This window comes from Bombyx mandarina, chromosome 22 (genome assembly GCF_030267445.1).
Source record: "Bombyx mandarina strain Sakado chromosome 22, ASM3026744v2".
In the NCBI taxonomy this organism is placed as follows: Eukaryota; Metazoa; Arthropoda; class Insecta; order Lepidoptera; family Bombycidae; genus Bombyx; species Bombyx mandarina.
In genome coordinates this window covers 14634519-14655196 of record NC_143228.1, presented here as the reverse complement: position 1 = coordinate 14655196, position 20678 = coordinate 14634519, and the positions used below count along the sequence as shown (strand labels likewise).

Here is a 20678-nt window from a genome sequence, read left to right as displayed (position 1 = left end):
AAAATGTCGTAATATCTTGTGTTCTGTAATGGCTACCGCCACATCGGCATTCAAAGTTCAATTTCTACGGGGTCTCGTTACCAATTAGCACTAGGAGATAAACAAGCTATAATTAAAATAACCTTTACAATAAAATCTCGCTAATTTAATTGTCATAATATTATTATCGTTCCGACGCTACGATTTTTTAACAGTTTTTGTGGTCACGCATACCCGGCAACCGACCGACAGTAGAAATGCGAAATTAAACCGTAAATAAAAGTGGTTTTAAGTAATGCCTAGCAAAAAACCTAGTTTATATTTTGCTACGTGAATAAAATTTATCGGGTAATGTAAAATTAATCTGAAATTTGTTGTATTTTCAATATTGTTATGTCGCTTTTGTCTTACATTTTGAATAAATAATTTGAATGTATTTAAGGTATTTAGACTGGAATAATTTTATTTCCATTTTCGGTTTTCGTGGCAACAATAAAATGCTTTTTAATGTAATTAAATACGTAGCTAAAGCAGTTGTAGAAAGTACTGTAACTCCGTTCAGGGGCGAGATAAATAAGACGACTGTATCAATCAAATAACTCTACTAACTAATTCTGTAACAATACATCCTAAGTTCAGTGCTGTGGGAGTAGAGAAAGAAAAGAATATTAAAGGCGAAGTGTTGCTACATTGTGTGGTGGTCTGTCTCCTTCGAGCGCCATTGAAGTTGGTTTTTAATGCAAAGTACACTGACCCATAGACACAGTCCACTGAGTTTCTCGCCAGATCTTCTCAGTGGGTCGCGATTCCGATCCGGTGGTAGATTCCGCGAAGCACTGCTCTTGCTAGGGCTAGCGTTAGCAAATTCTCTCAGGTTGAGCCCGTGAGCGCGACTACTCGTCTGCGCGTAGCTGGATTAGCCTCTCAGGGCAGATTCGACCAAAGTTAAATTTATACACGAGTAACTACTATACGAGGAATAACCTATTCCATGATTTTAATCTCGAGTAAATCCATAGGCGTTTTTCCACGTAAACGATAGTATACTTACGCTGGGAATAACAATACGCGAATAGCAGAGTGAATGGTGAACGAAAATAAAATCCGGCAAATAAATGTTGTTGTACAATGGCATAGTGTAAGAGCATACGAGCGTCAACTCGATTTTGCCGTATTTTAGTGTGAAAAAGTAGCTGTAGTGAAAGATATCTAGCTGTCAAACGTTTTAATTTTATTTGTTGTTTGTTTGAGGGAATTGTCAAGTTTTGTCGTGTGGTTTTATCTTTCTTCGTTTAAATGTTGCATTATACAATGCCAGACTATTAATAATGACTTAGTGCATTGCGTTGACATGAAATTAAAACAGAATAAATATTTTGAAATGACAGAAATCAGATGATTGGACTGACTGACGCCATTACTTTATTCTACGAATAGCTCCGTTATTCCGTGCGAAACGGCGGTATAGTAACAATTCCCGAATAGGCCCACTATTCTTAGAATTGTAGATGGTAAAACCTAAAATTGATTTACTCTCGATTAACTGACGAGTTGTTCTAAGAATAAGATTTACTCTTGTTTGGTCGAATCAACCTTTAGGCTACCAGCGAATTGGTAGGGAAAAAAGCAACGTACATAACCTAATAACATTCCTATATTACAATATATACTTGAGGCCTACTTGAGACCTGTAACTATACTTAAGACCTTAGAACTTATATCTCAAGGTGGGTGGCGCATTTCCGTCGTAGATGTCTATGGGCTCTAGTAACCATTTAACACCAGATGGGCTGTGAGCTCGTCCACCCAAGCAATAATAAAAAAAAACATATATAGATCAGCTATAGTCTATTCACTACCGAACACGAGCTATAGTCTTTTAGAGTTAGTGTATTTAATAAATTTATGCAACCATGTAGGTTTATTATGAAATTTAACCAAAAAATCTAAATTTTTGTTTTTCATTTAATTATTTTTCCAATTTTCAGCTACCGAGTTCGGCGGGTCAACAGCCACATTCGGACGTGAGAATCGTCCCGCTATGAATTCAAAGATTGCACCACGCCGTGCTCTCTCTAAATGATTTTACTAAAACTACTATGCAATAAATGTTTATTGGATGACACGCCAATTTTTACAAAAACCGTTCGAGAAAGATTAGTTCGATTCAAATATCAAAATAATTTTCTTTTGTGTAAGTTCAAATGTATCTGATATCGATCTATTTTTCATGAAGTTCAGTGTCATATTGAAGATTCCCATTGAAAGTAGCGAGATTACAAGTCTCGGCTATTTCATATTTAAAAATATTTAGTTGTATTTTTAGCTTATCATTGAAAGAGTCTTTTGTCGAAATGAGGGTATTTAGAATAAATTTATTAGGCTTCTAGAGCAGCAAAATTATTTGTGTGTTGTTTTTCATATTCAGCACTATACTATTGCAATGTTGTTTTAGGAAGGCTATTATTTCTATCATACACATTAAGTGAGACGTAGAAAAAAGATGTGTGGAGTCGTGGGACACCGGATAGGAACGAAGTTTCTTATTATAAAAAAAATATTTTAAGTTCTATTCGAGGTATAAAGAAAATAAACTGGAGGTTTCGCAACAACCCACGGTTATTCGGTAACGTGCGAACTTATTGTGGTACACTTCATTCACGGTTGTTTGCATAAGAGTTAGTGTATTGCGCAAACGAACGCTCTGAGATCGTGGTCAATGAGTGATAAAAAAATGATATTTTTTGTAGGTTATTACAAAGTTAAGTCGTACACTGTGTGCATTACTAATAAAAATCTTACGTTACGGACGTTTTTTCCCGGTTAGGGTACCCCTCCGCATCGTCGCATAAGGAACTTCGTTCTAAAAAGCATATTATTATCTCTAAATACTGTACAAAAACGTACTCACTGGCAAACGCCGACCCCAACAGAATAAAAACTGCATCCGACTTATTGCAGCGGTATACATACCTTTAATTGGTCTGGCCCGAAATCAAAAGGCATGCAGCAATCCAACTTGATATCTCTAGTTGAGTAGCAATATTGAAATCAAAGAGGTTTGAACAACTATCAAATGCATTAGCGTTACCATCTAATCCAATAAAACCCGAAAGTACAGCCCAAGCATGAAGAGATAAATTCTTCGGAATGTCTGCTGTCCTCTAAATGTGGGGTCCGTCTATGAAGCCGTCGTACATATTCATCTAATCCCACGCAATGATCGGACAGTATCAATGAAAACCGGTTCACCCTTAGAATTACTCCTACGATAGAGCCTTTTGTTACGAGTACATCGTCGATGCACTGATACATTATGAACATGATAGCTTTTTTGTTACGTGATGATTAGATGTTGTCTATATATTGAATGCTACGTACCCCTTGCTTCAGTCACGTAGAAATGATGATATTAATTGGAAAATTTATGACAATAATGTTGGCATGTTTGAAGTCATCGTGGCCTAAAGGATAAGACGTCTGGTGCATTCGTATCGCGCGATGCAGGTGTTCGAATCCCGCAGGCGGGTACCAATTTTTCTAATGAAATACGTACTTAACAAATGTTTACGATTAACTTCCACTGTGAAGGAATAACATCGTGTAATAAAAATCAAACCCGCAAAATTATAATTTGCGTAATTACTGGTGGTAGGACCTCTTGTGAGTCCGCACGGGTAGGTACCACCGCCCCGCTTATTTCTGCCGTGAAGCAGTAATGCGTTTCGGTTTGAAGGGTGGGGCAGCCGTTGTGACTATACTGAGACCTTAGAACTTATATCTCAAAGTAGGTGGCGCATTTACGTTGTAGATGTCTATGGGCTCCAGTAACCACTTAACACCAGGTGGGCTGTGAGCTCATCCACACGTCTATGCAATAAATAAATAAAAATAGCAGTATAGAAATACAGCAGTAACGATTCGAAAGCATACATTCAATAGCAGAAGAGCCCACACAGTCCTGCTCAGGTAAATATTTGTTGATTTTATAATGATAATAATAAACAAACGTTTTTCCTTAAACCAATTTAACTTAAATATATTCGCAAGACTTTTTGAACGACCAAAATAAATCACAAATTAAAAGAATGTCCCTGATATTTTAATCCATTCGTCCCCCGTAGGCTCTTGTTCTATACATATTATGTATATTTGTATATACGCACAGAGGTATCCATTCGTCAAATATTTTCATACTCAAAGCGTATGCGTTGTTATTGTTTTTCTAACGAATTACTCCGTGTGCGAGCCTGTGTACATTCAAAATTAATTTGTTAGATAAACTTTGTCGAGGCCAGAATTAAAACTTGGCAGAACAAAATACGATCCGATGTTCAACTTAATGAGCTATTGACGTATGTATTTGTTTTTTTTTTATATTGATAGATAATTGTATAAACTAGAGGTCCCGCAGAAGTCGAAATTCGACTATAATTAATTGGAATCGTAAGTTTGTACACTATTATGATTGTATTTTATACTTCTATAATTAAAAATTTCGCCAAGGCTATACTATAAAAACTATTAATGAAGACAAACAATATTTAATCAATTCTCAATTTGACCACAGACGTCAAGAACAAAAGTTTAACAATAAATAGTATGCATGCGTGTGTGCGTCAAATGCATGGTATGTAGTGTGTGTAATGTTTTCTTTATTGATTTAATGTATCTTTTATGCACTATTTAAATAAAATATTAGCATTGTGCACTTCTTCTCTATATTCTCTATAAGTGTGGAAAATTTCATACTCCTCCGTCCGCGCAATTTTCGTAAAAAGGGATACAAAGTTTTTGCTTCACGTATCAATATATAGATTTAGAATGTAAATGAAATTAGGAAATAGAATCCTTATAGTCATAGTCATAGTCAAAAATTCTAATTCAACACTAGCTGACCCGGCAGACTTCGTAGTGCCCCAACCGATAAATAACAGACTTTTGTATAAAATAAACTTAAAACGAACAAAACGAATCCGTCCGACGGGGGACACATCAAAGGAATAAACAAAATTGTTATTTTTATTTAATTCCGAGCATTTTCATATTTATCTGACCTTTTAAACCTTCTCTGGACTTCCACAAATCATTTAAGATCAAAATTAGCCAAATCGGTCCAGCCGTTCTCGAGTTTTAGCGAGACTAACGAACAGCAGTTCATTTTTATATACGTATATAGATAAATGAAAGTACATACTTGTTGAACGTCAAAAAGAACTACCGCCGAACTATTAATTGAATACGGCGCATTATCTTTTTACAGTTTGAAGTTTATAGTGCTCTGTGATAGTAAGTCAGAAAGCGAACCAAAACTAAATTAAATGCAACTCGAGAATATAAATATCTCTTTAAGATATAGCTAATGAGCTCAAACTGGATTAGGCGTTCAAGGGTTCGGTTTCCCTTCTATATAACTACAGTAAATCGTCAGCGTGTACACAGTTACTAAGGTTCAATATGACACAAAAAAAAATCGGTTGTCTGTAAAGTCGGTTTACTTACGATAGTTGAACGTGACAACGTCATAAGACATCTTTACTGGTGGTAGGACCTCTTGTGAGTCCGCGCGGGTAGGTACCACCACCCTGCCTATTTCTGCCGTGAAGCAGTAATGCGTTTCGGTTTGAAGGGTGGGGCAGCCGTTGTAACTATACTTGAGACCTTAGAACTTATATCTCAAGGTGGGTGGCGCATTTACGTTGTAGATGTCTATGGGCTCCAGTAACCAATTAACACCAGGTAGGTTGTCGTCCACCCATCTAAGCAATAAAAGAAAACGAAAAACTTTTTATGAATATTTGAACGATAATGTTTGGATACAGAGCTACTATTCAATGGAATGATAGGTCATCTGCTCTTATCAATACCAATCAAATGTGATAGGCACTCTTAGTAATGAGCTTTAGATGTCTGAAACGACTTGACCGAACACTTATGATGTTTCCAAGTGTCTTTTCCCCAAAATCGCTCAAGATTTTCGTCCCCTCTATACCTACTCGTATCAGATGTGGAAAATCACGTTTTATTTGAGCTTGTATAATCCAAAATAACGTGTTTTAATCTTGCAATGCATATACGGAAGTCGGTTTTTGATATATTTCGTTCTTAATAATAAGTTTAATAATAATATCGTAAAAGATACGCGCTTAGTCGATAACGCATTTGAGACCGTATTTCCCTCTTCTGATTCGCATTTAATATTCGACTATAATCATATTTCTTCATAAGTTGTTAAGGCGATAGCATAAGAAGATTATAATACTACTGGCGGCCAATTACCAAAAATAGAGAAAAAAAAAATAGAGAGCGAACACTAAGTTATCAAGGAAAAATACAGTAATCCTGGTATAAAATCAGCTGAATCTCGGCGCAAATAACTCGCAGGGCCGTCATCAGACAGTATTGGGAACAAGGCCGGGACTGCCCAGGAATGATAGCTTAATTCCGGGATTTTATCTCTGTGCGGTCGACCCTAGCCGGCTAGGGGACCGGCTATGCAGACTCATACCGCATCAAATGGAATTACTGTTTAAAATTCGGATTTCTAGTTATTAACTTTTGTATGAATATTATGTAAGTTTCATTTTAATGCGTGTTTGCCCTTTGTAGATTTAATATGTTTGTATAACGAACGTGCGGATGATTCGTATGAAGAAGAGATATGAAATTTTCATTTAAAAGTAAATTATCAGTCATTAGATTTCCCTTTTGATTTGGACTGCGCAATGTCCTGCATCATTTCCAAAAAATATCATCTACGTATGTGGAAATAACAACGAAAGGAAAATCTTCCACCGAGCGGGTGACCATTGCTCGGTAGACCAACGGTCCAAATGTTATTGTTCGGAATTTGTATATATTGTCTTGAAAATGTCGAAAGCGAGATTCGGACATCTGTCAAATATCTTGTGTTCTATGATGACTACAGCCACAACGTATAATTTTAATTATAATATACTAAGTTTTCCTATTGATACGACTAAGAACGTTTCGTCTGCTTGCCTGTCTACTTTTTCTTTCTCGGTAAATCACGGTAGTTATGATTTTAGCTTGAACAATTCCAGTTTGGTTTGGCTCGAATATGTCTATGTTACCACTTTTTAAATTTCAGATCGCGGTTCAGATGTACAGAAAAAGTCCGATCCGAATTAGAATTACAGATTCGCAAGTAGATTTTATGTCGTGAAGCAGTAATGCGTTTCGGTTTGAAGCGTATGATAGTCGTTGTGCTGTAATAACTGAGACTTCGAACTCAAATCGCAAGATGCGCTGCGGCATTGACGTGGTTGATATCTATGGGTTCCAGTGGCTATTTAAGACGAGCCGGGACTTGAGCTCATACACCCAACTTAGCAATAAAAAAAGTAGTGAAAGGATGTCTATATGTGTGGATATAATCACTACATAGTATAAAACAAAGTCGCTTTCTCTGTCCCTATATCTGTCTGTCCCTATGTATGCTTAAATCTTTAAAACTACGCAACGGATTTTGATGCGGTTTTTTTTTATAGATAGAGTGATTGAAGAGGAAGGTTTATATGTATAATAACATCCATTAAATAGTGGATAAATCAATAATAAATTACAGTTTCCGAAGCGAAGCGAGGGCGGGTCGCTAGTAATGTTATAAGAAACAATTTTCCTTTGATGATAAAAACGAAATGAAGCCCAAAAACTCTCCAGAACATTCCTTAATGCATCGTTGAACACGAAACACATAACTCATTAAATATACGGTTGCCAAATATGTACATATTTTCAGAATCGACAAAAAAAAAAGAAACATTACGGCCGAAGTTATTGAAATGGGAATTATGGGAATGTTACGTATTTCGAGAACTTTCCAGTGCCTTCAGCTTCTGTGCACTTCAAACTTTTTGCGCGAGTTCTTTTTTCCTGGTGGATACCAAATTTTATGATTGCTCTGTTTGTGGGGAATTGGGTTTGATTACGTTACTGTGGTTCGGAGATTATTGCAGTTATAAATTTGCGTGTTTTATATTTTTTTAAACCAAATTTCGTCGTCCTCCGTTGAAATGATGAAGTTGTTTTTGTCATATAATATTATTCATGAAGTTCCAGAAATGAAAAAACGATATTTACGGATAAGACACATTACATTCGATCGTCTCGTTGGTACTGATCATGATTACTGTACTTCTGTGCCGAGGTTTCCAGCCACTTTCCAGCAAAACAAAAGAAAAAATCCTTGCAAAGGGTCCTCTTGAATATGGAACTTTTTAATAACTAAAAAAAGTGTTTTTTTTTTTGGCATTAGGCTGATACATGCATGTCATTTTACTGCCCACAGATTTCGGGAGTGGACCGTCCAAGGATGTTTTTAGGGCCTTATCTACCAAACGACTCTTTTTTTTTCGGCCGGGGCGAAACCTCCTTCGAGGTCCCCGCGCCTAGGGGACGCTCGTAGTTTGTGGAACTTGACGATCCGTAGATGTTGGAAGTAGACCGCGGGCCCAAGGAGTTTTAGGGTCCTACCGCACTACGACTCCTTTGCACTCTTACATCCGACGTCTGATCTTCGTCCGGGGTCGGAACCCGGTCAGATTAGGGGGGTTCCCGCGGTTAACATCATAAATAGACTCGTGGCGCCATCCCTAGGACGCTCGAGCGACGGGTCGTTGAGGCGATAGTCGTTGAGACGATGACCAACGACGCCGCTCTCCACAGTAAGACGGCCCTATCAGGCCGCCTGGGCCATGCCGCTGGTGTTCCGGGATACCCCGCTGGGTCAGAACCAGCCTGCCGGATCGAAACGCGATACACCGTCGACCGGGTTGTTCTTCCACAGTATGTTCGGTGACGACAGCGACGACGACAACGCGGACCGCATCACAGTCCGCAGTCCGCAGGTCCTAGAGTGACGGTAGTGTGCGGCGAAGCCTCAACCCCCTTAGGTCGCCCTGTGACCATCACCTCTTAAGCTCTCTCAACCGTCGTCTGATTTCCGCCCAAGGTCAGTACCCGAGCAGAATAGGGGGTTCCTGCGGTCAATGCTAAAAAAAACTTCTCAGTGGTAGGTAAGGGTAAGGTCCCCCTGGCATTGATAAGTGACTTTGAGCAATGACTGTCGAGTAGCTGCAAGGTCATCGGTCTAAGAAGATATTAACAATCATTCAAATTACACATGTACGTAATTTAAACTTCTTTACCCACTCAAGCACAATTCATCGGCTACAGTGAAGCTAAATCCACTGAAGATATATTTACACGGAGTACCTAACGAATCTAGACACACATGGCTGGATGCGTACCGGTATTCGTCGGAAAGTCCTCTCTAATCGAATAGTCAGTAAGACCGATTGACAAATGGATTCCGTTAATCGCTCCCGCAGCCAGCGCCCTCTGTGCTAGCATTAATTAAATGTTGATGCAAGCTGTAAGTCTGATGAGTTTATAATGTGTCCGTGCGGGTATCGGAATTTAGAAGCATTTTAGAACAAAATTTTGTGGGAATGTTGTTGGTAAATTTGCAGACCAGGTTAATAGGACTTTTGCGTTTCAATTACCCATTATCACGTGAACGGTAAGTATGCGACATCGCAAATTATAGAATTAGTGTAAATAACAAAAAGTTTTGTATTTTAAACTTGCATAGGTAAGCACCATCCTTTTTAATTCTGCGGCAAAACGGTCGTTTCAGTTTGAAAGATGGGACAGCTGTTGTACAACACAATTAAGACTCTAACCCCTTCCCTCAAGGCGGCATTTAGATTATGATGTTTGTAACTCGGTGGCCGTGAGCTCCTGCATTGATGTGTGTGAAAACAACACGGTATAGGCCATGAGTTTTTAGCAACGACTCAGCACCAGGAAGATTGAGAACTGTTCTCTTTTGACTATGCTAAATAAATACAGCGTCTAAGTCCAATTAAAGAGTTATTGTAGATCTTCTTCTTCTTGCTCTTATTCCACACTATGTGGGGTTGGCACTGCATGACATTTTATCACGTTGCATAGGGATTTGGGACGAGTTTTACAACCGCCCGTCAGCCTGACGTCAACCCTCCTTGGGTTGTCTCCTGTAGTATATTTATTGGAGCATAGTGAGATCCATTTCTGTTCATTCTTTCGGTGTCTTCACCCATGCTTTTTCTTCTTCTACTTCATCCGTTTTTCATTCTATGATTTTCATTTTATTATGCTAAATATTTATCATAAATCTTTAAAAGAGTACGAAATAGTTTAACAAAATCAAATGAGAATATCATAAATGTAGTCGAAGTTAATTAAATATGCATTATTAGGGATCATTCAAAAAGTATTGGTTAAATTTTGATTAATGGGACCACATGAGGAGCACGAGTTTTCAAATAAAAACTAATCATAAAAAATATTCTTAAGTAATACGCACAATAAGAATACAGCCGAGTTGAGAACCTCATCCTTTTTCGAGGTTGCTTAAAAACACGCATCGACCCCAACAACCCTTTGAAGTATCGAAAAGGTTGCAACGGTCGAATGCGGTTTTGTATTTATTGTTCAAACAAGGGTATTCGATTGGGGTACCTCGCTTTCACCTGCCCATCACATTGTAATGTTGATAAATTAACTGTGACACTTTGTTTAAAATCTAAATGTAGAAGTTTGTGAGCACTACGTCTACATATTATCTGTAATTTATTATGAAATTTACTCATAAACTCATATATTTCAGTTCCGGCGGATTTGAACAAAAATGACATTGAAGGAGTAAGCCCCAAAAATTTATTGATTATTATTTTTGATAATAAGACAATTTTGAAAATAAATCTACGTTCCACATTCAACATCTCTCTTATTCAAAGTATTTCAAAGAGCACGATTTCAAAATATTTAATGAAGAAACTGACTTCGACCAGAAATTTGAGTAATAAGTATTGGCTCTGAAATTAACAAATATAGGAAAAAAAGCTACCCTACAGCTGTATATATAGCCAATTCCATATTACACGCTTAAACCGACTTTACATGATTACAATTTTGATACATCTACGTAGACAATATATTTAAGATTGCAGTCGAATTTTTAATGTTCTAGATCTGCTTGAAATTACTTCAATATTTAGCATCATAACAAACATAATTCGGAGAATTTTTGTATTTTTTTTTCGTTCGTGGTTAACCCTACACCTGCCTAATTTAAATTTATTTTTGGTTTGACCCAGACATCCCTGGCCGCACCGATTCAGCCTTCGGGCCGAACCGATAGGCCGCAAGCAGGTGTTACTCGGAACCTTTTGGACTTATTGTCTTTTTAAATATTATAATGACAATATTTTTTCGTGGATACGTTCGTATTATTTACAGGGGTAATGTCAAACCTTTTAGAAGAACGAGGCCTGGGTAAACTTCATTTGAATTTGGAATACGTCGCAAATTCTGAAGATGATCTTGTATTTTTTTTAAACTCATTTCAATTACGAGCTTAAATGGCGTAAATAGGGAAAAGGCATTTTTTTATGCGTAAAAGACCTTATTACTCATTTGGTGTTATTTGACGCCATAGACACTACGAATATGAACCCCCACTTTGAGACGTTCTGAGATAAAAAGGTCGAAATCTCAACTGATTTGTATGAAGGCTGCTTTAGCCTGCAAATCGAAACGCCTGTCTTCTAAACGACAGAAATACGACTAGCACGTATTCGTGCGATCTTACAATACATCCTAATGCTTCAGCACTACCAGTACCTAAGCAAATTGAAACTATTCCATTTTTGTGACATGATTTTATTCCTTCACCGTTCGTGAACATATTCCAGGTAACGATTTGCTATGCATATAAATCGTTAGCTGCGGGATTCGAACCTTTGACATAGTTGCATGGCTTGCCACGATTAGTCTTCCACCTCGTTTTTTATGCTCCCAATCCATTTTCGGTACTTTTAGGCGTTCTAAGCACCGATCACCGTTCTCTTGGAACCCATCGCACCCGCGCAACATAGCCGATTGAGTTTTTCGCCGGATTTTCTCAGTGGGTTGCGATTCCAATCCGGTGGTAGACTCAACGAAGCACTGCTCTTGCTAGGGTTGATTTGCTGATCGCGAAAGAACAACGTACAGGAATACCACACCAGTTTTAGTCGGTACGGATCCCCACCACCTCATAAGTCGAAAAACCCATCCATCCAACCAAAATTTTAGCGGTAGTAGGGCGTTATATGAGCTCTCGCGGGTAAGTACCAATATCCTGCCTATATCAGCCGCTAAGCAGTAATGCGTTTTGGTTTGAAAAATGGAGCAGCCGTTGTACTGTAAAACTAGGACCTAGAATTCAATCCTCAAGGTGGATGGTGGCATTTAAGTTGTTAATGTCTATGCGCTCCGGTGACCACTTAACACCAAGCGTGCTGTGAGGTCGACTACCCATCTAAGCAATAAAAAACCTAATAAAAGTGTACGCATGTCTACTAAACTTTATATCGTATAGGAGAGGGGGAAACCCGTGCTCAGAAGTGGGATAAAAGGTATCTTGAATTCTTTTCCAGGATTCTCGAAGGTTCGAATTATTTCGATACTAAATTTGGTCAAATCGTTTCAGTGGTTTAGGCGTTTATTATACAATTCTGTCCAAGCTTGACAACACATTTTTTGAGGTGCCAATAACATCTATACAGAGCATATAAGCGAGGGTGCGCGTAGAAATTATGTGAAACACAAAAAATAAATACACATATAATTTTTAAATATTCACAAGGCAGAAGCTGATGATTCATCAAAACCAATATGTTATACAAAAATAGCTCAAATATTCTCAACTAAAATGAAGCCCGACGATTTTTTAATATACAAGAGGACTGCCTAAATGACGAAGATCTCATTGTCAGATACTCAACTCAAGTGAGAAGACAATGTAAAGAAAATAAATTCGTAAAATTTCTACACGATTCTAAGCCTTATCGTTTTCAACATAAGGAAGACGAGTTCGATACGCTTACTTCTCAAATCTTTAGATGTGCCATTCGATTTTGGATTGTATTTGTTTGTTTTTTAAGGTTCAACTGTGGATTGTCGGAATGTATGTGTTTGTAAGCACTCGAATCGCTAGGGACCCCCTACAACAGACGTCAAAAAAGTGCTACAGGATTTGCTAACGAGGGAGGGGAAATAACTTATGTTCCACTTGGTGCTATTGAGTGCGACTTCAAAAATGGTTTTAATAGTGTTTACTTGAAAAATGCAAATAATTTTAAATGCCAAAGAATGTTCCGATGTTACGAAATGTTGCCTGGACAATAATGTTGGAGATAGATAAAATATGTAGTTTAAAGAATTTGTATTGTTTTGATTTTTAATTGAGAAATAATTTAATGCGTTGCGTATTCTCAGGTAAATATTTTATTTTGCCATTCTCTGGTCAAATTACTAGACGATTTTTAGATCTGCTGGTACGCAAAATCACGAGTCAGCGAATGCACTGCCGTATTTATTATACGTACATATATATTCCGCCTTTTTCCTACCTAATAGCCTGATAGCCTTCAGAGGCTATTTCAGCGTAACCTTAACTAGTAGGTGAGCTCATGGGGCTCAAACCGGAGTGATGCTAACACTGATCCTAGCAAGAGCAGTGCTTCGCAGAATCTACCACCGGATCGGAAACGCGACCCACTGAGAAGATCCAGCGAGAACCAATATTCTGCATTTGATGATCCAAGCTATAAGTACATAATCTAATTTCACACAATTCGATCCAGTAGTTTGTGCGTGAAAGAATCCAACCAACAATCGTCCTAATAAGCTTTGCAATTTATATATTCGTAGAATTTACAAATCTCGACCTCCACTTACTAGAATGCTCGCAATACAAAGTTCACAAGTGGAACGCGCCGATCAATAACAATATCTGTATGGACGAGAGAATACTCAATGCAACAGCTCTTTACAACACAAGACGATACACACAATATTTTCAAAATAAATCGTTACTTCGACAATATTTTGGGTTATACGCTGCTTATGAAGCGTTGACAATTTGGAGAGATTCAAATTTAACAAGCGCTATAAAGTAGACAGTGAAATCGCTCACACTGGACTACTGTAAATTATATGAAACTGAATTTCAGAAACATGGAATCCTAATTATTTTTCTAAATTTAAAACTTATTGCGTGACGCAACATGCGAATGATAAAATGAATAATAACAGGGAATGTTGTCCCTGTTCAGGACGACCTATCAACTAGAGGTTGTACATATGTTAACTTAATAGAAATACATTGTGTTAAACTTAGTTATAATATATTATATGTAGGTACCTAGTGCCTACCGAAAATAGCTTAGGTATACTAAAATACGATTGCTAAGACATAATCATGAACTGTGGGACTTCGTAAGAAAAATACTTTTATTTTACTTAAAGTAATTAGAAAATATTATTCGAAATTAGTGAAATAAATTTGTTTCGATTGCTTTTGAAAAACACTTAACAACAGGTGGACAGTAAACTTGTTCACCCATCTAAGTAACAAAAAAGGTCTTAGTTTAATTATTATGATAAACTGTAATTTGTTTGTACTTTAGATTTATGTCGTCCTATCGGGTATTTATAGGATAAGGGCCGTTGTATACTGTAAAACAATTGTACTTGACATTTTTATAATATTTTTTTAATTTCTCATTCGGGTTACATTAATGTATAGCGAAAGAGTTGATTGCTGAATAGGCATTTTTGTTATATATTATCGGGCTGTCGCATTTCAGTCATCAGTCGACACCAGCTTATTTAAATTTATATATAATATAAATGGTATTTAACTCATGAAAAAATTCAAAATAAATATTTTTACTTTACATTATGTGTAATAATGAAGAAATTATGTGTTTTAACACAAAAAACACAAAAAAAATTATATCATACAAAACCTTGAGGTAATTGCAGAGGCATCGCGTAACGAGACCGAAATTATGCAATTAGCATTTTAATAATATTCTAATTATATTGGCATTGTTCTAAATATTACACTGAATGTCCTAATTAAATTTTGGCGAATGAAGACAATAGAGAGCGTGTCATAGAAAAAGAATGAATCAATTATTTATATTCTATACCGGTATATTTTATCGTGGCTTCGTTTAGTTATATGTACCTATGTGTTGTGACCGACGCGGCGACGCACAGTGGGTCGATACTGTGATTTTAGTGACTTAGGGACCAACTTTGTTTTTTTATAATTTTTTTTATGTAGATAGATAGAGCTCGTTAATCTCAATAATAATTGTTTTGGGCAAAAATTACAAAAACTTTATAGTTTGGTCAGAAAAATGTGTTTTGTGATTTTTTTGTATGGAGCGGGTCACATTAAATTAAATTCCTGCTAAGTACCGCGAGGTCCCGCTTTGAAACTTTATTTTCCTTATACCTTGTCTAGTCTACTATCATTTGATGCTATGAACACGTGCATAAAGTTGCAACTCTGCCAAATAAATGGATCGAAAAAAATTAATAAATACAAAGAATAAAAACCTTTATATTTTTTTTCGTAAGTGTTTTTAAGTTAAATTTGATATGGATTAGTAAGTAAAAGCACGTAATGATACCCATAATTACATAATACCTAACAACAATACATTTAGTAGGTCTCTAATTAAGCAATCTCTCTAATTATTAGGATAGTTAACATTATTTAATGAGGATAATTAGTTAAGCAGCCATTACTGGGTAGTAGAAAATATAGTAAACATTTGTTTGTCTCTGGAAGTATAAAGTGACCATGTTTATTATATACTAACTAGTGTTCGTTTATTCGTACTACAACTAACATCTTGTGATTGTCGTTGTGATCTTGCTGTTTCCGTTATAATTGATAATTTTGTTAACAATTTAGAATTATGATTTTAAGAGAGCAACTACAGTCGCTGTCTGATAATAAAAAACTCTTTCAATTCCTACAAAATCAAATAAACGTGACCGAAGAGAAAAATGTTGAGCTCCAAAAATTCTGTACGCAATTTTGTTCAAATATAAGTGCAATATGGAAACGAAGTAGTCGCATGTTAGCACAGTTTATAAGAAAAAAATATGATTGGTTAGAATGTGCAATAAACTGGCCCGAAGGAATGATACCTGAAGCTATCAACACTGCACATGAAAGGCTCGAGATTTCTAATACTGAAGATGTTGAAAATGTACCACTCTCAAATGTACTACAGAAGCCTCGACATCTATTTTTGCACCTCGAAAACCTTTTGAAGAACTGGGATCCAGGCAAAAACGAAGACGCATTGAACAAATTTACCAATCGCTTTCGTTATCCCCGGATGAAATGAAAGCTACTACAATTGCTAGTTTGAGAAACACTAGAAATGAAGATTTAGGAGAAATTATGAACCACTTGTCAAATCACCCTGAAGATCTAGAAAAAGTTAAGGAGTATTTAATTACAAGTAAAGTGAAAAGTAGTCCATATTCTCCCGATGAGGCAATATTAGTTTCACTTAAATGAAGTGGCAGTATATAAACCTAAGAGAAGCAGCAAGTGAAAATGGGTCTGATTTATACCCTTCTTAATATAAAATTAAGCAAGAAAAGACCAAATGTTATCCAGGGAAAGACGAGGTAATTATTACTGAAGAAGGAGCTGCTATTAAAATGCAAGCATTACTAAAATTGGCGCTATATAGGCTTTTAGATGTGATTACTTCAGATTTGGAGTCTGCAAGAGAGCTACTGCTTATAAGCAAATAGGCTTTGATAGAGCCCCAGGTCAAAGTAATTATAAACAAAAAACTGAAACAGAGTTTGATGATTCAACTATTTTCATGGTCAGTCTAGTTCCTATAAGGCTTCAGAAATTTGATGGAATAATTGTTTGGGAAAACGACCTACCCTCATCAACTTTTTATTGCCGTCCAATAATGTTTAAATTTACAAAAGAAACGCAGTCAACAGTGACAATTATAAAAGCTAGCATAACAGAAGAAATAGAAAGACTTCAGCCATCAAAAATCAAACAAGTTGAAGTTAAGCATCAATTGCACATGATGATGATAGACGGCAAAATAACCTCATATTTGTCAGAAACATTTTCTGCTGTCTGTGATATTTGCAAAGCAAAACCGTCAGTTTTTTGGAGTGACTTGCTTATCAAAGAGAAAACAATGAAGAAATATTCCAGTGTGGAATGCCATCTTTACATGCCTGGATAAGATGCATGGAGTGCTTACTTCATATCGGTAAATATAATTTTATTACTTCACAATTTTTTCATGGTATGTAGTTTCCTGTGAGATAATTTTTTAAATGACACTTTTTTTGTTTACGTCTTATCGTTTGGACTTCAAGAAATGGAGTTGCAAGGGGCGATGACAAAGAAAAAATAACAACCAGAAAAAGTGCTATACAGCAAGCGTTTGAAAAGGAATGCGGTTTACTTATAGATGTTGTCAAGCAAGGAGTAAGAACAACCAATGATGGCAATACTGCCAGAAGATTTTTCAGGGATGCAGAAGAAACAGCCCGCATAAAGGAATACGTAAAGATTTAATAGAGGTTTCACGTGATTCTTCACTCTGTTGCATCTGGAGAGCGCGTTTCCAATTTTTCCGAATTTTTTAGATATACTGCAGTATTGTATGTTAATTTATATACCTGGTATTATATATCCCTTCCAGTATCCATAAATTGTTGGCACATGGCAGTGATATACAATAATGAAGAACTTTGGTGCCATTCGTATAGGTAAACTCTCGGAAGAGGCAGCGGAAGCTCGCAATAAAGATTTTCGGAAATATACAGAGAGTTGTTATTCAATAATGAGAAGTAGAACGTCGACTAATGAGGATATTTTACAAAATCTTCTTTTTCTGACCCAAAGATCGAAAGGTGAAACAAAATATATAATATTTAGAGATATTGCATAATTAGAGACCTACTAAATGTATTGTTGTTAGGTATTATGTAATTATGGGTATTATTACGTGCTCTTACTTACTAATCCATATCAAATTTAACCTAAAAGCACTTACGAAAAAAAATATAAAGGTTTTTATTCTATGTATTTATTAATTTTTTTCGATCTATTTATTTGGCAGAGTTGCAACTTTATGCACATGTTCATAGCATCAAATGATAGTAGACTAGACAAGGTATAAGGAAAATAAAGTTTCAAAGCGGGACCTCGCGGTACTTAGCAGGAATTTAATTTAATGTGACCCGCTCCATACAAAAAAATCACAAAACACATTTTTCTGACCAAACTATAAAGTTTTTGTAATTTTTGCCCAAAACAATTATTATTGAGATTAACGAGCTCTATCTATCTACATAAAAATTTTTATAAAAAAACAAAGTTGGTCCCTAAGTCACTAAAATCATAGAATCGACCCACTGTGCGACGTATCGGTTTCAAAGCAGTACATAATCGACCTCAGTTACGTAATGTTGTACCCGACTTGCGAATTCGAGGATAACACAAAGGTTCTGTTGTTATCTTATCGATTAAAATTTGCTTAGGAGTTTTTCTATTGTTATTATATATTCTTTCTTTTAGTTATTTTAGTGTAAGCCGATTAATCAGTGTAGAGGGAATTTTTTTTTTGTACTTCGTTTTTTTTTTTTTTTTTAACATATATCAGCTTTATATGTATTTAGTTAAGGTATAAAATTCGACAATCATATAAAACTAGAGCCGTCGTCTTTGGTTATTTCATTGCTAGCTCCATCGAGTGTGTCTTGGTCTAGAATCATACCCGATCCTGTAGACCGAATGGTAAACAGTCGACGTCGCCCTAATCACGTCATTACGGATCATCCCGATCCGTTAACAGTGCTTTTAGGCACTACAAGCACCGGTCACTGTCCTCGTCGAACCCGTCACTTAGACGAAGGGCTCGACGAGCGAATTAACCCACAGACAGCCCACTGAGTTTCTCGCCGGATCTTCTCAGTGGGTCGCGTTTCCGATTCGGTGGTAGATTCTGCGAAGCACTGCTCTTGCTAGGGCCAGTGTTAGCAACACTCCGGTTTGAGCCCCGTGAGCTCACCTACACGTTAGGGCGAAGCTGAAAGAAAAAAAGGGTTTAGAATCACTACTGCCAGGTTGATGACCGCTCACGCCTCATGGTTCAATCATCATTTTCTCTCTTAACTCATCATTAGGAAATCAAACAAGGCAACATGATACTTACACTAGATTACGCGCACTTGTAAGGTAGACTTGTGAAGAAGATATACTTCAAAGAAGATTTTTTGAGGTAGGATTGCTAAATTTCGGGCCTAACAGCAGTTACGACAGCTTAAAGCTCGTCATAAGACATATTAGGATTCAATTAGATTGGTAAAAAGAGTATGTGTATGTATAAAAAGGTTCTAATTTCTATAAACGAATGAAAGGTTACTGCGACAGAAATAGGGTACTTACATACCAGTTTCCAATACGCTTAATGAGTACAAATTTAAGCAACAAATGATGCTCACAATACTCTGTTCTAAGAACAATAATAATAATAAGGTTTTGCCAACAAAGTGCTTTGCTATGTCACCATTCATCATTCTGGCAAACAACTACATTAATATGAAGAGTGATCGAGGGTAGGGCCCGCTCACACTTGATGCTGTACTCTTACAAGTTTACTGTCTATAATAATGTTCCTTTGTCGCTTTTCAGTCAACGGAAACGAAAAAGACTACAGATAAAAAAAAATGTGTGTGTGTGCAAGTCACACACGGTAAAAGTGAAACTTATAAAAAATAAGAATAATCGCAAGGGTCAACAACCAACCACTCCGCAGTGCAATGGAGCAGCCTCTCCCTGGGCGAACCGCCTGCATGATCACGGTATCTCTACACCAGGTAAGTATGATTTAGCAAGAGAAAATTTCTCTTTTGTTATCAACAGATGTCGCTGCGCGTAAATTCAACAATTCCTGAATCGCGATGATGAGATGTTACACAGTTGATACAAGTTCTCGAGCTCGAAACTGATTGAAATAATTGTAAATTATCTTTTGTAGTATGAAGTAGCGCCCTCTGTGAATTGATATTTTAACTTCACATATCATTATTACGTGTCATCGAGTTTGAAATCACACCTAACGATTCTAAAGAAGTTTCACTTCAAAAAACGTCACAGAATTGTACGGTAGGATTTAAGGATTATTTTCATATTTCATTTTCTTTTATACTTTGTCTTTTTGTCATATTTCGTTTACGACTGATTTTTCAATCATCATGCCATTCAATGAAAGATATGGCCCGATCGATTTTAAAAGTGAAACAATGAAGTTATTTTTGAAACTTTCATATTTAATCTTCTATGCTGTATGGTTTCGATCTGATTATTGGAAAATCTAGCCTTCATATTAAGCCGAAAGAGAAAAATTGAGTAGGAGAACTAGGAGAGCCAGAGAGAGAGGGAGAAAGAGAATGGTGTAAATTGAGACAAGCCTGTGTCCAGCAGTAGACGACTGTGAGCCGATTCTGATTATGATGAGCATCTCGATGTTATGTACACAAAAATGAATTTCTAATAATCACAATTGTTTCAATATCAATAGTAGAACAGGGATGGTTGGAATGAGTGTTAATTGTTTTCGTAACTTACTATGTTTTAGGCGCGTTTTATTCGTAAAGTTGAGGTAAGGCTATGAAGAAAACCTTTCCGGTATTAGGGAGAGATTTCCTCAAGAATTAGTCCGTTTTCAATCACGTTCTTATTAAAAATGATTTAGTATTATTACAAAGCGTATTTGTAGTTAATC

The 20678-nt window shown here is 36.5% G+C and overlaps 1 protein-coding gene and 1 long non-coding RNA gene across 8 annotated transcripts in view; one reads left to right on the top strand and one right to left on the bottom strand.

Annotated features, from left to right (window-relative positions):
- Positions 1-20678, bottom strand: part of aus (argus) — a 133061-nt gene that overhangs the window by 70055 nt on the left and 42328 nt on the right. The gene's annotated exons all lie outside the window — the stretch shown is intronic.
- On the top strand, positions 15711-17712 carry LOC149500384 (uncharacterized). Its single transcript, XR_016325105.1, has 2 exons — positions 15711-17153; positions 17263-17712. It is a non-coding gene; the product is annotated as an uncharacterized LOC149500384 (long non-coding RNA).